This window comes from Lithobates pipiens, unplaced genomic scaffold (assembly GCF_037356315.1).
Source record: "Lithobates pipiens isolate NorthernLeopardFrog02 unplaced genomic scaffold, aLitPip1_a1.2 Scaffold_16, whole genome shotgun sequence".
NCBI classification, from domain to species: domain Eukaryota; kingdom Metazoa; phylum Chordata; class Amphibia; order Anura; family Ranidae; genus Lithobates; species Lithobates pipiens.
The window spans coordinates 154,229,017-154,246,136 of NW_027507748.1; the positions used below are offsets into that span (position 1 = coordinate 154,229,017).

The window sequence follows — 17,120 nt, forward strand, 5'->3', positions numbered from 1 at the left end:
GGAAGACATCGTTAATAAAGTGCTGGAACGTTGCCGGAGCGTTACAAACCCCAAAGGGCATTACTAGATATTCAAAATGTCCAAACCTGGTTGTATGTCCCTCGTAAGTCCAGTTCCGTAAAAATTACAGCAGAACGAAGTCTCTAGAACAGTTCCGGTACAAGGGGTAAAGGATAACGATTCTTAATCGTAATTTTATTTAAGTCCCAGTAATCCACACACGGTGAAGGGAGTGGTCCTTTTTTCAATGAAGAAAAATCCAGCTCCGGCTGGTGACGTAGAGGGACGGATAAACCCCTTTCTCAGGCTGTCATCAACATACTCTTTCAAGGCAGCAAATTCAGGTTCGGTCAAGGGGAAGATCTGCCCGAAAGGTATTTCAGCCCCAGGAAGGAGCTCGATGGGGCAGTCCTATGGCCTATGTGGCGGAAGTGTCTCAGCCCCCTTTTTACTGAAAACATCAACAAAGTCTCGGTAAGGTGCAGGAATAGACAAACAATTTTTGGTATCGGAGTCCACACACAGCAAAGAGAACGGATGAAAGGACGGCTTGGAGAGGCAATGTTGCTGGCAGTAGAGAGAGGTGAACTCGATCCTTCCTGAATCCCAATGAATGCAGGGATCATGTGCCTAGAGCCAAGGCATACCCAAAATGATAGGGAACAGCGGTGATGCTATGGCATCCAGGCGTGATAGTTCTTTGTGAGTACTGGAAATGGTAGCAGGTAATGGGACAGTCTCTTGGGTAACAGGACCGGATTTAATACGTGACATCTGCCAGGTGGATATAGAGTCCATGGGCCTTGGCCTGCAGAGGAATCTGATGTTGGAGGGCAAAAGTCAGGTCAATGAATCAGCTACAAGCCCCTGAATCCACGATGGCAGGTACCTGGATAACTCTCTCTTGAAGCTGCAGTGAAATCTGGACGGCCAGGTGAGGAGACTTGGAAGGCAGTGATGGCTAGCTAGCAGACGAGACAGTCGAGACATCTTTGGAGTTTGGCAGGACAGGATCTCACAAAATGGCCTTTCTTCACACAATACAGACATAAGTAATTATGCTGGCGGTACAAGCGTTCTTCTGGCGAGAGGAAAGTACGGGACATGCTGAACTGAGCTGGACTAGGTGGACCAGGGTCTCGTGGCAACAACCCTAGAGGCGGAACTCGACCAGCTGACTTCTCGGCCCTGCGTTCTCTCAAACGTCTGTCAATTTGAATTGTCAAGTTGATCCATGCTTCTAAGGATTCAGGTACCCCAACATGAGCCAGTTCATCCTTTAGGGGTTTGGATAACCCCAGATGAAATTGGTGATTGAGAGCAGCACTGTTCCATTCAACATCTGCGCTCCAGCGTCTAAAGTCTGTTACATAGTCCTCGGTGGCACGATGGCCTTGCTGGAGCGCATGTAGAGCAGATTCGGCTGTGGCAGTTTGCAGTGGGTCCTTGTAAAGTCTAGCCATAGTAGAAAAGAAGGAGGTTAGGCTTGACAGACAGGGGTCATCCTGTTCCAGTAGACGGTGAGCCCAGGACTGAGGTTCACCCTGTAGAAGAGAAATCACATACCCCACTTTAGTGGCTTCATGAGAAAATGTCTGGAGTTGAAGCGAAAAGTAAAGAACACAGGCATTATGAAAAGTCCTGAATTTGCCACGATCACCAGAAAATCTTTTTAGAGTAGGTAACCAGGGTTAAGATGACTGCATTACTAAGGCAGGTGTAGGAGAAAGTCCCTGGATCCGTCCCTCAAGCTGACTGTAGTCTTTTGCGGGCACAAGAGCCAGAATGGGGATGTGTGTGTAAACATACACACATCCACATTCTGTCAGGAGAGGAGAGACATCATCTGTTCCTACTAAGTAGGAACAGCAATATGTCTCCTCGTCTAGTCAGTCACTTCCCCATACAGTTAGAAACAGAAGGGAACACATTTAATCCCTTGATTGCTCCCTAAAGTTATCACCTTCCCTACCAGGGACATTTACACAGTAATCAGTGCATTTTTATAGCTCTGATCGCTGAATAAATGTCAGTGGTCCCAAAAATGTGTCAAAAGTGTCCGATCTGTCCACCGTAATGTCACAGTCCCACTAGAAATCGCAGTTTGCCACCATTACTAGTAAAAATAAAATAAATAATAAAAATGCCATAAATCTATTCCCTATTTTGTAGACGCTATAACTTTTGCGCAAACCAATCAATATATTTTTATGATTGAAGAAATTTCTTTTTTTACGTTTTTTTTTGGGGGGGGGGGATATTTATTATAGCAAAAAGTAAAAAAAATATATATTTTTTTTTGTTTTGTTTTTTTGTTTATAGCGCAAAAAATAAAAACCGCAGAGGTGATCAAATGTGTAATAGTGCTGCGCTGTATGGGGGAAGGGGGAAAGACAAGGGAAAAGGAGGGGAAGTGGGTGATCTGGGGGTGAATGGAGGATAACAAGTATGAGCAATATTACACCATAAAAATATAGCTACTATAAATACGCTATATGCACCCTATAGTAAACAATTAATATTGATATCAAACAACAAATATTAAATAAATAAGTAATGTGGATCAAAGTGCCATAGTGCTACACATGTGATACAATAGCAAGTGCTAAAAGTTAAAGTGCAAAAAATCAAATAAAGTGACTAGTGCACACATATATGAAATAATCAACTGAAATAATCGCACTCAGAAGAAAATCCGTAAGAAAATCTGTATAAATAAGTAAATAAAAGTAGTGCTAAGTGCCAATGAGTCCAAGCAATTAATCTCATAAATGCATAAACTGGAAGTGAAATCAGTGCAACTATTGCTGCCGTGGCATTCAGGTAAAAAACGTATCCACGTATTGTGCTGTGCAAATCATGCAGGCAATTCAGTGCCACACTCCTTCTTTCCACTTCGTGGGATAAATGGATGGATGTCCCCTTACCTTACCGCTGTGACAGTGACGATCACGTGCGGAAAGAGAGAGAGAGAGACACCGGAAGTGACGTCCAAACCCGCTGTCCACCGTTCTGTTTACATTTGATACCTGTTTTTATCTTATAAAATGTGAGTAGCCAGACAACCTTATTTAATAAAACTCGATATATCAAAATACTACACTATTTGGCAATGTTTCTTGCATTTTATGAGGTTCATCTGCCTTAAAGTCATCTGATACAAGAGTGAGGAAGCCCCATAGTGATCAATATATGTTGTTATGCGCTGTAACCTTACAGCAGTAAGGTAAGGGGACATCCATCCATTTATCCCACGAAGGGGAAAGAAGGAGATATATATATACAGAACTACAGTATGCTACAGAAATAATAATATAAATTAAAAAATGTAAAAGAGCTGAAATGTCAGTAGTCCCAGGCTATACCAACAAAAACCTCCTTGGCCTTAAAAAAGTGGAGAGCCCTTGCATCCAAAGGTTAGAGTAGCATTCCATCTAAAGACTTTTATTTGTTTTGGATTTTGAAGAGTTACCATCTTTCAAGTAATTATTGCAGTCTGAGCCCCCCTATTGGGAGAATTTTTCTTTTATCTCCTTGCTGTAAAGTGATCTTCCATTTTCCAGTTTCCGCTCTCTATGTACATCCACCTCAGTTCTGTGTGCAGGCAGCACATACAAGTGGATGCACATGCAGCGGCTTCACAGACATAATCACATGTTAAAATCTGTAATGCGGGCAGGGGAGGGTGCACGGATCCAAACACTATGCATACAGATTTATGCACCCACTCCTGTCCACATGACAAACTTTGACATGTGATTGTGTCCATGCAGCCACTGCATGCGCATTCACTTCTATGGGCTGCCTGCCTGCAGCTGAGCTGAATGAGCCCTAATTGTCTTGCTTATGTAACATTTAAAGAGCTGTTTTTGTCACAAAGAGTTTTCTAGTTCTGGCTTTACAGTGGTGTTTTTCTATGTAATGTATGTAAATGAACGGTATGTTAATGCATTGCAACACTTTAATGGTGATGGAAATACTATGCCCTATACTATAAAATGTAAGGACATTTGAGGTTGGAAAGGCATTGCGCAACTATAATAAACACAGGACTCCATTACATTTTTACAATGTGGGACACATTATCCCTTTTTGAGTATTTCATTTCCAGATAAACAGACCGCTATAAATTGTAAGTTATGTGGCTTATTTGACCTGTTAGCTTTTGCCTCCAGTGTTTGGATGCTGGAAATTTTCCACTGACTTGTGTGCGGCTGACAATTAGCACAACCAGAGTTAGAGCCAAGTTGATGGGTCTCAAAAGATTTTAAACTTTAAAACAATGGAATTATAGCATGCAGATGAGAGTGATTGAATAATACTTTTCATCCTACCCTGCTCCCCATGCATGTGGAGTTCCCCTTTAATAGCCATGTTTAAAACACCAAGTAATATCAATCAATGTGATACTACCTTGGCAGATATACAAATTAGTCGCTGATGGGGCCTGTAGTCTGAACTTAAGACCCTTGTACGTCTGTTTCAAGAGATCTGTGTATTTAACTCCAAAGTTTATAATAACATTCTATTATGATATGATCACTAGAGCCAATCATGAGTATATGTGGTTCCAAAGGTTACAAAAGCATTCAGCCTGCACGATTGTACTGTATAGAATAGTTGTGTATTAATGAAATTTTTCTGCCAAGCTGTATGATTTTAAAGGGGTTTCCTTCAAATAAATATAAATAAAAAGTTGAATCCCCCTTTACTAGGGCTTGATATCAATTAGTGGAATTTACTTAAGTGGAAATCTCCCTTTAAAGTGCACTCATTTGCTCTTTTGTAACAATAATCTTGCAACGTTAAAGCTGAAATCCATGCCGATATAAAAGACACAAATTAATAATGTGTTCATTATAACCTTGTTCTAGCTTCAAATGCAATGAGTGTAAATCCCTTAATTTGACTCACTAATTAGCATGCTACTTCTCCTTTAAGTGTCACGGGGAGGGGTGGAAAGGAGACCTCTAAGTAAAACTGAAACTGCAGCAGAGAAAAATTGGGTCCCCTTTTCTGCCAGACACAGCTGTGTGGTGTGGCAGAGTTGTATAAATATTTGGACTAGCATTTTCAGAATGAAACTGAATTCAAATATCTCTCTATTAACATTTACCGTAGTAATATTAAAGTGTTAAACCCACAAAAGCAAAATCAGTCTGTATATGCACTTTTAAGTGAGCGTTCGGGGTGCAAAAAATTGTGGTACTGCTGCTTCCTGTTTTAAAGAGACCTTAATAAATATTTTACCAGTATTTACCCTCCTCTTGTCTCAATTCCCCTATTTTCAGTAGGGCGGGCCAGTGGGAGGAAAAAAATGCATGGTGGTGGCTGTTAAAGTGAGGTAAAAATGAACAGCCTCAGTGGGTGAAAAAATGCCCCAGTGGGGGGGGAGGGTGCTTAGGGTTATGGATGTTGGTGCTCTGTAGGAGGAAGGGGAGGCACTGATGCTCCCTGAAAGGAGAGGGGGGCATATGAGATCTGTGGAGTGATGGAGGGCACAAATGTTCTGTGGAGGGAGGGGGCACTGGTGCTCTGAGAAGGGAGAGGGGGGTCACTGGTAATTTGTGGAGGGAAAGAGGGGGCACTGGGGCACCATAGTGGGAGAGAAGGCTTATTAATGCTCTGTATGGAGAGGGGAGCATGGTCATAGCATAAGGGGTTGCAGGGGCACTATCGTAACCCCACCCCTAGCTCCAGGGGGCCTCTACAGCCTCCCTGTCATATTATCATATCCTCCACAAAGTCCAACTCTGATCTGCCCTAGGGCCCTACAGACACGCTCCAGTATTGGGCTTCCACTTTGCCTTCCACAATCCACTCCCCTCTGTTCTCATTGGCTGGGGAGAAGCTGTGAGCTATTTCCTGAATGGAGAGGAGCATGGGGTGCATACAGCCTAGGATGGGGAAGTGTCTGTGCTGTGTGCTGGTAACATGGAATGGTAACTGAGCTCAGCGAGTTAAGAGGAGTGTGCCGTCCTGTAGCCACGATGGGTCTGATGTCACTGGTGAGGTAAGATACCACTCCGTGTCTTCTAGTCACTAGCTGGGATTCTCTGTACCCCCCCTCCCCCACCTGGGGATGTCCACTTTCCCAACTTCCCTGACAACTGGGCAAAAGACACGCACTTCCAGGAGGTGACCTTCCCTCAACACCTGCCAACACTGACAGAGGAACCATCAGTTATTGCTAAAACAAATCCCCTAACACCTCCTGAGGGGCTGCAGGCTCCAGATTTCATGTCACATAGCTTTGCCCCCCCCCCAGATATAAGTTTCATCCCCCCCCCCAAAGACCCCTGATCACCCCCTCCACCCTGGATGCTATGCCCAGCTGCTGAGCTTCTTTCCTAGTACAGCACTCAGGGCCATCTTTAAGGCAGGGCAAAAGGGGCAGCTGTGCTGGGCCCTGGGCCCAAAGCAGCTGCCTCATACTTGCCAACTATCCCAGTTTACATTCCCTTGTCCCTTGAAGTTTTAGTCCTGTGCTGTTCTACTAATGCTGCCTAGCTCTGCCCTATTGTTGTGTACAGATGACTCAACTGCAGACCTGTGTTTTACATGTAAATACTGGCATTCATATGTAAATAGCACTGAGATGCATATGTAAATAGCTGAGGCCAACGGCATTGATATGTAAATAAAGGCAGCATTCATAGGTATATCATGCCCCCCTGCAGTGAGGAGAAGATGTGCTGTAACCTATAGCAACCAGTGAGCAGTATTACTGTACAGCAATCTCTAGCAGCCAATCAACAAGCAGAAATGTGCTGTAACCTCTAGCAACTAATCAGTGAGTCTTAAGGAGTGCTGTAACCTTTAGCAACCAGCCAGTAAGTAGTAATGATATGCTGTAACCTCTGGCAACCAATCGCAATCGCTGCCTGATCTGATACAGTAAACTGATTTTAAGTCTAGCTGCTACTTATTTTATGTCTCAGAGAAGGTGGAGAGGGAAATTGCATGGGGGGAGGAGGGCCCTAAGAAATTTTTTGCCCAAGGTCCAATCAATATTAAAGACGGCCCTGACAGCACTCTATACTGCTCCTCCTCTGGGCTGAAATCACATTCCTTTACAACACAGCCATTCAGCCATGATCTGCATAGGGTGTATTTGCCTATTGGAACTACACTGCTGTTCCGATCAGGGGATTTTCCAGGTCAGAACCACAACATAAAAGCAAGATACACCCTGTGAAGGCTGATAGACTGTGTGAAAAGGGATGTGATTTCAGCCCTGTGTATTGTATGGGGAGGGGGGGGGGCGCTTTACAGTGCTGGAATGGGAAAGAAGCTCGGCAAAATTACCTGCCAGGAGTCCCTGTCCTCTGATTCTCCAGCAGTGATCCCCGTCCTCTGATTTTCCAGGGTTGATCTCTGTCTAATATAAGGAGGACCTCTGAAAACTCTAAACTCAGAAGCCAATTTGAGTATCTTGGCGTGCGGTGGGTGTATCTGCACACACGGTGGAAGTGGTGGGTGGTAGTGGGGGGGGGGGGGGGGGGCCAGGTCAACTTTTGCATCGGGGCCCACAAGCTTCAAGCTATGCCTCTGGAGGAGAGCATTGGTACTGTGTGGAGGGAGGGCCATTGTGTCAGTGAGGGTTATTGGTCATCAATGGATTACATAACTATCCAATCTCTGTGTCCCTCGCGCTTCCTTCCTCTGCCAGAACTAGCACTCATTTCCAGCAGGAGATCACTCTGTAGCAAAGAAGCTGAAACTAGGTGCAGGCCTATGTATTGCAGCACCCAGCTGCCAGTCAGTTGAAGCCTGGATCCTTGGGATCCTGCATCCTCTGGGACTGTGACATAAGGGGCGGGGACATCACCCAGTGACCCCGCCATTGTCCCTATATAAGTTGCCGCACAACGCGCCCCTGTCATTATGGCCAGAGACAGCGTCGAGTCAACAGCTCAAGGAAGAAGAGAAGAAGAAAAGAGAAGGCGGCGGCGGGGGCGACAGCAACAGCAACGACGAAAGAAGACCAGGCCACCGCTAGTAAAAGAGCTGGAAGAAGGAGCGGAGGCCCGGCAAGAAGAACCCAAGAGGGGAACAAGACCATGTACCCCATACTCATTCACATAGGGTGGGGGGCCAGATCTGGGGGCCCCCTTATTAAAGGGGGCTCCCGGATTCCGATAAGCCCCCCGCCCGCAGACCTCGACAACCAACGGCCAAAGTTGTCGGGAAGAGCCCTTGTCCTCATCAACATGGGGACAAGGTGCTTTGGGGTGGGGGGGCTGCAGGGACCCCCCTTCCCTAAAGCACCCCCCCATGTTGAGGGCACCCGGCCTGGTATGGCTCAGGAGGGGGGGCACTTGCTCGTCCCCAACCCCTTTCCTGACCAGCCGGGTTGCATGCTCGGATAAGGGTCTTATATGGACCTTTGGGGGGACCCCCACGCTGTTTTTTCGCCGTAGGGCTTCCCCTTTAAGTCCATATCAGGTGACAGGGCCAGCTAAGTCGGCCAGCGAAGGCGGCGACATTGACTTCCTTCGCTAGTCCCGGCTACCTGGAGCCGCGTTCAAAATGAACAGACTTTACTCCGTGTGCGGGAAAGTCTGTTAATTTCAAAAGTCCGGCGGACTAGCACGTAGATGGCTGGATTGTCTGCCGGACTCGCAAACCGGTGGACAATTTTTGAGTCAAAACTACTTTCTAAGTCCGCCGGACTTTTGAGGAAAAAAAGTCCGCCTGAGCCCACACACGGGCGGATTGTCCGGCGAACTCTGGTCCGCCGGATAGTCTGATCGTGTGTACGCGGCATCAGAGAGATTTCTCCTTCTTTATGTCCTAGGGGACAACCTCAGGGGCATTGCTATGATTGTAAAAGACCTGGAGCACCTTTTAGGCACCCCAGGGAGAGTAATAATGAGGTGAATATAATGCGCCACAGCAAACAGTGGGTGTTGCCAAACTGCATTAAGTGGGAAGGACTTAAAGGGGCATGGGTAAGTAAAGCCCAAGCCTCCTTGTACCCATTCTATATGCTTTGATTGCTGTGCCCCAAGCAAGAATCTGGCATGTATAAACCTCAGCACAATCATTTTTAAGAAATGAAACATGCACACTGAAAATATACAGAGGGATTTCATCTTTAAAAAAGAACATCAGAAAAATTGTCAGCAACTGCATCCAGAAACTGTTGAGACATTTTGGTCTGAATATAGTGTAGAAGTCTGTAAGCGCAGGTGTCAGGGTTGTGTAATGTGCAAGGGTCAGGGGGTACATAACACACAGAGTTTTGCTGTCAGTGTCAGGTTTAGGATACATAAATCACTGAGTGTAGGGGTCAGGAGTACATAAGTCAGGAGTGCTATTTTTTTTTTTCATTTAGCCTGCAGGCTGAACATAAGAAATATACCAGATTCTTCCATCCATGCTACCAGCGGGCATGGCCAAATCCCCCCATACCAGGTTATTGTATTCTGACAGTCAGTGTCGTCGATCTGATTGGATGCAGGAGCTGTTCGATTGACAAATTTACAACAGGTTCCTTCGATAAAAGTTGATTGAATAATCAACTTTTGTCCAATGGAGCAGGGCTATACGCTGCTTGGATTTAGGAGCCAGCAGGAATCAGCCAAAATTTGAAGAGTATGTGGCCAGCTGTAGGAAAAACCCTCCAATGAAGACACATGTTCTAGGGAAAATGTAATTGCTATGCCCTGGGGTAGCAATTACACCCCTGAATAATAGCACGCCACTAGTAATAGATTTGTTTTGAATAAGGAAAAATTGACTTTAAAGACGCATTTGAAAATTGTAAACAAATTTTAATAATTCACATACATTAACTACATATAGTGTACACTTCAATTAAAATACATAAACATAGGAGCATTGGAATTAACCCAAGATATAGCAAAAAGCCACTTAAATACTTCCTGTTCTAGGGACAACTAAGACAAAAGTTTCCTACATTTTAAGAGACAAAATAAAATATAAACTGTCAGGGGTTTTAACCCTTCCCAACTCTATCCAAAACAAAATTGGCTATACATACATTTTAACACACTTTAACACATAAAAAATGGACATGTACCTTTTTTTGCAACCAAGTACTCCAATGCAATGTAAAATGAATGGCACAGCAATGCACTTTAATTCATGTGTTCCATTACTGTGTGGTAATCAGTGCATTTTACTGCACATTACCACAATGTAAATGGGCCATTAGGTTTATGAATAAGGAAGATTATAGGCAAAAGCTTTTCCTGACAGTGCTTTTTACAACTAGCAATCACAAAGTTAAAAATACTGTGTTGCCCATTTCTGCATTATCTTGGTGTGACTGGCACTGGAAAATGACAAGATTACGAGCCTGAAAGTGCCCTGTAAAATCTCTCCTATGACCTATTATTTTGGCAAACATCACAATTGCTTAATGATGTCTTGGCCATCTGACAGGCCCATAGACAAGCATGCATGTTATATCATACAATCACTCTTTTGTGCTTTCTCAGATGTGTGCAGACCAGTGTTGCTTTGGAAGAACATTAGTCTATCAGCTGGGGAAAATACATCTTGGGCAAAACACTATTCCTCTTGAAATGCATTACCTGACATGACTGCTGGGATCTGAAGGAGATATTAGACATCACAATCGTCTAGCAATCCTATTGAAATAAGACTACTTGGGCTAACTGTCTCGTAGTATTTCTGTGGGTTTGCACAGTGAAGTGAACCTGTTCTCCCAAGATGCAGACAAGGTCACATTCTAAAGAACCGCTCACTGCTTCCTTCTACTACAAATCTGGCATCATCTAGAATAGCCAGAATAATCCATACTTGGCTGGCAGAATTGAAGCAGCACCTGCAAGGGAGGGATGTGAGGGTAATCCTGGAACATTATTGAATCCCTATAGACTCCTAGGCTGTTTGGAGTTAATCCTTGGTTGGCAGGTGTTTTTGTGAGCTTTTAAATTATATAAAGCGTCTAAATTAAAATATATTTTCAATATGGTGTCTGGGGAAAATAAACTGTCTCCAAGAGGCCAGGCAGAGCTTACCAATAGTTTTGCTTTATTCACAAGACCAAAAAAGTGAAGTTCTGGGAAGTAACCCATTTGAGTAATTGCAGCCAGCAAGTTTACAACACATCATTTCATTGAGAGACTGTAGTTCTCTTGATCTGGAGTTAGGAAAGCCACATCAATGGTCTTCCAGAAACTAGAGAAAGTTAGACTTTGAGGTCCTCTTCCAGCTGTTTAGTCATATCTGGGAAACGTGCAATCACTGGAACTCCTTTTTAAAAGACACCATCACAATTTGCCTGTTGGTAATATATGGCTTGTGATTTTGTGTTAATGCGGTATTAATGATGGCATTGCGGCTATCAATTTTGTAGATCAATTTTGGCATATGTTCTAAATCTCTAACACCGTCCAAATTTCTAACGTCTAATCAACTTTCTCTAAAGCAAATATGTAGCATATGATGCAGGATCACAGCATTGTAGAACAAAGTGGAACATTGCAGAAATCTGCTTTTACTATTTACATTTCTGCTGGTATTGGTGTGTATTCAACAGTGGAAAGTCAGTGGTTTGGGCTTTTTATTTTTTGCAATGACACCATAGTAGTAAGTAATAATACAGAGTTGGATCTTTCAACACTGCAATTATCCACTGTTACTGCACTCATTTATTTTTTCAGGTGGGCAACTGGGGGTTCAATCACCAACTTGCTTCTTTTATCTTCTAGAGACTTTAGTGATAACTCCACCACCCCTTTATTTTTTACTGGACTCCACATTCATACTGGATTCTACGTCATGGAGAATCTAAGGGTGGTATGGTGCCAAAATTTAGCCCTGCATTGGCTCTGGAAGCTAAAGTGAATTGGAAATACTGGTGAGGTTATTTTACCACCCGGCATGCAGAGAGAGATTAGAAGTCAGCATGGAGTTCAGCTTGGTAGCTGTCATATATAGCTTAAAGTGTATGTCCATATTTCCAGTCAAATCTTTTTTCATATATTTTTTTTTTTTTACGTGGATAGAGAATATTAAAACCCCTTTTATGGTTTTACAGAGAGATCCCCCATATCCTGTTATGGTGAGAATGTTGTCACCAGACAGAAACTGGTGGGAAATCTGTAACAGGGATGCAGACAGCAATAATAAGCTAAAAGCGATCTCTGCAATACTAAAAAGAAATGTACTTCTCCCTGTGATGGTGTGGCAAAACCGGTGTCTCCATGTCAGTATTGAAGTGAAATCTTCTTAGTAGGGTATTGGATAGCAATTCATTTTGTTTGGACCCCCTTATGTAAATTGTCTCACTAAAAAAAAAAAACTTTAGCAAAAGTACAACATACTTACTTTAGACCCTGATTTCTGGCCCACTTGCCACCAGTAACATGACTTTGCCTTGCCACATACCAAATCTTACAAAAATACCCTAAGGTAAGTATTTTTTACTTTTTTTTTCTGCAATTTTTGTAATGTCTAGGAATTTAGCAATAGTGATGTGATAGCCATTAAATAATTCAACAGTTTCGTGTGTGTGTATATGTGTGTGTGTGTGTGTGTGTATATATATATATATATATATATATATATATATATATATATATATATATATATATATATATATAAAATATAATATAAGAAGGCCAGTATGGTGGCCTGAATTTACGGAGGGGTATTTAACCAGCCCATCCGGCTGTGTTCCTCATCGGTTCCTGTGCGCGATATCTGTTACGTCAGAGACTATACGTTGTGAGTTCTGTGTTCGTGAGTTCCCGTATTCATTAGTCCTGTCTTCGTGAGTTTGTGTGACGAGTCCGTCGTTGTTAATCCGTGTCCGTGAGTTTAAGCGTTCGTGAGTTGTCGTCCTTCGAGATTCGTAACACTCGAGTCGCAGTTGTCGTACAATGCGTCTGGTTCGGCTGTCGCAGGTAGGGCTTCGGCTCCCATTTCTCATTTCATGCATTTTTGTTGTGTCACTAAACTGTGATATCCAGAGCTCACTAATTACTCACAAACATTTCATAATCGTAAAATGTATACCTCTCATTCGCACGTGTTCGTAACCAAACACTGGTTGCTCCTACGCTTCACAAATGACTCGTAGTCGCTCGTTTGTGACACATCGGTCGATGCCACATCAGGCACTCATTTCGCAAACATTTCAATTATTTTGAATAGTTCCTAATCATTTCTAATCATTTCAAATTGTTCTAACCATTTCTAAAAGACATTGCGAGTCATTGCTTATCGTGTCAAAACATTTCTAATCATTTCTGTAAAGCATTTTTCGAATCATTTCTAATCATTTCATTCATTTCTGTCACGTACCGCGCTCCGATTCAAATCCAGTTGCATCTTCGATGCACCGATTCACTCCAGTGTGCCCCAGTTTTCAGCCTCATTTCAGTACATGCTCCAGAGACAAATTCACTCCCAGGTTCAGGTTCAGTCACTGATTCTTGTCTTTGTCAGGCATATAATTTCTTGTCACGTATTATACTCCGGTACGAATCCAGTCCCATTTCAGAAATGCACCGATTCGCTCCGGTGTGCCCAGTTGTTTGGCCTCATTTCAGTACATGCTCCAGAGACGGATTCTCTTGTCAAATCGTTGGCTTGGTCACTGATTCTTGTCTTTCTCATGGCATATCATTTCTTGTCACTTATTACGCTCCGATTCTAATCCAGTCGCATTTAAAGATGCACCGATTCGCTCCGGTGTGCCCAGTTGTTTGGCCTCATTTCAGTACATGCTCCAGAGACAGGATTCACTTGTCAATCGTAGGCTCACTCCGATATGAATATAGTCACGTCTAACCACTAACTTCGTCTCGGTGTGCCCCAGGACAAGCCACATTTCAGTACATGCTCCAGAATCCGTTTCGTGCTCAGTCGCAAACTACGGCATGGCCACAGTGACACGGACCAGAGTCAATAATGTAATGTAAAAGCTTTTAGATAGTCATGGTGTATAAGCCTAAGCTGGAGGAGGCATAAAAGCAACAACATTTGCTATGTGCAACAAGTCCCAGTAGCCTATTACAGCTTAACATATCTGAAATTAAGCCTTGACCCTCAGAGCAGACTATGTCAGATTTGCTTAGAATCCAATGGTGATTTCAATACGCTAGAGTATCGCTGCTCAACACAGCAGAGAGGAAACGCTTTGTGTGTATAATATGTGTATAATATATATATATATATATATATATATATATATATATATATATATATATATTATGGTTTAGAGCCCTATGGCCGATACGGATAAGGATGACATACAGGGTTAACATAAACTTACCACTTGAAATGGACCTGAAAGTGTGCCTTGGTCTAACGTATGGTATACCAAAATAAGGGGGCATACCCTAGATAAGAAATGAGAAATGAAATTAAATGAATATGAAATGAGATGAAATGAGTACTCTTGTGAGGAGTATGAATACCTTGAGAAATGCCCTAAAATGGGGATGGGAGGGTGGGTATAGCGCACAGGAACCGACGAGGAACACAGCCGGACGGGCTAGTTAAATACCCCTCCGGGCTCCTCCCATAAATTCAGGCCACCATACTGGCATTCTTATTTATGGTTTACAGCCCTATGGCTGATACGGATAAGGATGACATACAGGGTTAACATAAACTTACCACTTGAAATGGACCTGAAAGTGTGCCTTGGTCTAACGTACGGTATACCAAAATAAGGGGGCAAAAACATTCAGGTAGGGATAGATCTTTATTGATTTGAGTTTAGTCACTGTGTGAGTTTGGCAAAGGCCTGGGCCATTTCCACTTGCGGATTGGGGATGTAGCAGGTAAAGCAGGTGGACTTCCACCTGCCTAGTCTTTTGATAACGTGGTCCGGGACCCCTTGGCGGGACGCTGTTGAGGCTGCCCCGATATGGAATGAATGTCTGGAGTACTGAGTAGGGTTGAGATGAAGATTACGAAGAAGTATCCTCATGTGCTCCATGAACTGAGTGGTGTTTAGGGGCTTGGCAGGAAAGGGTAGAAGTGGACTAGAGTCTGGTTACTCGGGCAGTAGTGACAATAACAGATTGAGTGTAGTGACTGTACACCAGTTGTTATTGGTTCTATAGAAATGGATATCCGTACCTGAGCCTACTTTCTGGGTTTTAGAGACTGCTAGCTGTAGAATGAAATGGTCTGTGCAGCGGATCAAGTGGCGTTTGCGTAGCATTCGGCCTGCAGGGCTGTTGCAGGTGAACTCTCCAGGTCATAAGAACCCGTAGAAGGCCAGATACATGGCCACTTGCAGGACCATACTAGGGAGAAGACCGAACAGTGAAGTAGCCAGGATGTTTGACATACTCCTAAAGATATCTCCTGTTATGGGCAGGCGTTTGGCGCTGACCACTGGTTGGAGCTTCTGAATACCACGTAGAATGGCCCGTACAGCATGGAACGTAAACAATGAGGGTTTTGTGGGGTCCTGGTGAGACAAGAAATGCTGGACACATGGTATTGTGGGATAGCGCAAGCTCAGTATGGCAGTGAGAGATAAAGGCCAGAACCTGTTTGACACTGGATGTTTCTCTGCCGTGATGTGTAAGGAATTTGTAAGGGATATTTAACTAGCTCGTCCGGCTGTGTTCCTCGTCGGTTCCTGTGCGCGATTCCCATCCCCATTTTAGGGCATTTCTCAAGGTATTCATACTCCTCACAAGAGTACTAATTTCATCTCATTTCATATTCATTTCGTTTCATTTCTCATTTCTTATCCAGGGTATGCCCCCTTATTTTGGTATACCGTACGTTAAACCAAGGCACACTTTCAGGTCCATTTCAAGTGGTAAGTTTATGTTAACCCTGTATGTCATCCTTATATATATATATATATATATATATATACAAAGCGTTTCTTCTCTGCTGTGTTGAGCAGCGATACTCTAACGTATTGAAATCACCATTGGATTCTAAGCAAATCTGACATAGTCTGCTCTGAGGGTCAAGGCTTAATTTCAGATATGTTAAGCTGTAATAGGCTACTGGGACTTGTTGCACATAGAAAATGTTGTTGCTTTTATGCCTCCTCCAGCTTAGGCTTATACACCATGACTATCTAAAAGCTTTTACATTACATTATTGACTCTGGTCCATGTCACTGAGGCCTGGTGCACGTGTTCTCCACCAGAGGGAATATTAATTTTGTCTCGCCACAGAGGCTTAACTGGTGGTGTGAAATATAATTCAGCCATAAAAGTATTTAATATGAGGATTACGTGTCAATTTATTTCTCTTTCTTACTATATATGAACTGTTTAGTGATTGAAAACTCATTTTACAATTTTTTTTAAAAGTTTGGAGAATAGATTTTATAGAAAGTCGTATATTTTTTTTCTGTTCTAGAGACCGCACCTTTGGCAAATCAGCAAAACCAGTGTCCCAGCCAGGACTGCTCTACAGCCACCAGCAGTCACTATGAAGGCGTTTTTCATTCTTTTGTGTTGTAGTGAAAATATCCAAATTCCATCTAAAACTATGAGAATGTTCTACATTAGTGCAGCTGACACAAAAGAGCTGGCATGGTAGAGCCATTCCTCAGCAATTGTTTAAATGTAATAATCTTTCTTCGTGATTTAAGGAAAATATGAATATTGCGCTCAAAAGTCCAATTTAAAGATTCATAACTGGAAAGAAATGCATGCTAATAATCCTACATATGGGGCCAAAATACAGGTTATGGGTGTGGGAATGTGATATGAAGGAACGGTTAATGAGCTTATATCAATATGCATGTACTCAATATAGCCAGCAGTGGTACTGAGTGATGACACCTAATAAAACATAATGGGGGTTATTTACGAAAAGGCAAATCCACTTTGCACTGAAAGTGCATTTTCAAGTGCAGTCGCTCTAAATCTAAGGGGTAGATCTGAAATGAGTGAAAGCTCTGCTGATTTTATTATTCAATCATGTGGAAGCTAAAATGCTGTTTTTTATTTTCCTTGCATGTCCCCCTCGGATCTACAGCGACTTTATGCACTTGCATTGCAAAGTGGATTTTCCTTTAGTAAATAACCCCCAATGGCATTTGGCTGCTTGACGTACAAGGTTGAACCAATGGCACACATTCCACTAAGGCTTCATCCTCCAAGCATTTGTTAAGTATGTATAATTGT

General features: G+C 43.0%; 1 protein-coding gene across 6 annotated transcripts in view; it reads left to right on the forward strand.

Moving 5' to 3' along the window:
* METTL27 (methyltransferase like 27) overlaps positions 1 to 17,120 on the forward strand; it is a 77,041-nt gene that overhangs the window by 16,483 nt on the left and 43,438 nt on the right. The window contains exon 1 of one of the 6 annotated variants that reach the window (XM_077480656.1): positions 17,085 to 17,106. The exons of the other annotated variants lie outside the window; for them this stretch is intronic. The gene's annotated coding sequence lies outside the window, so the exon portion shown is untranslated. Of the gene's footprint in view, positions 1 to 17,084; positions 17,107 to 17,120 lie in introns of those variants that run through there. 6 annotated transcript variants of the gene reach the window in all.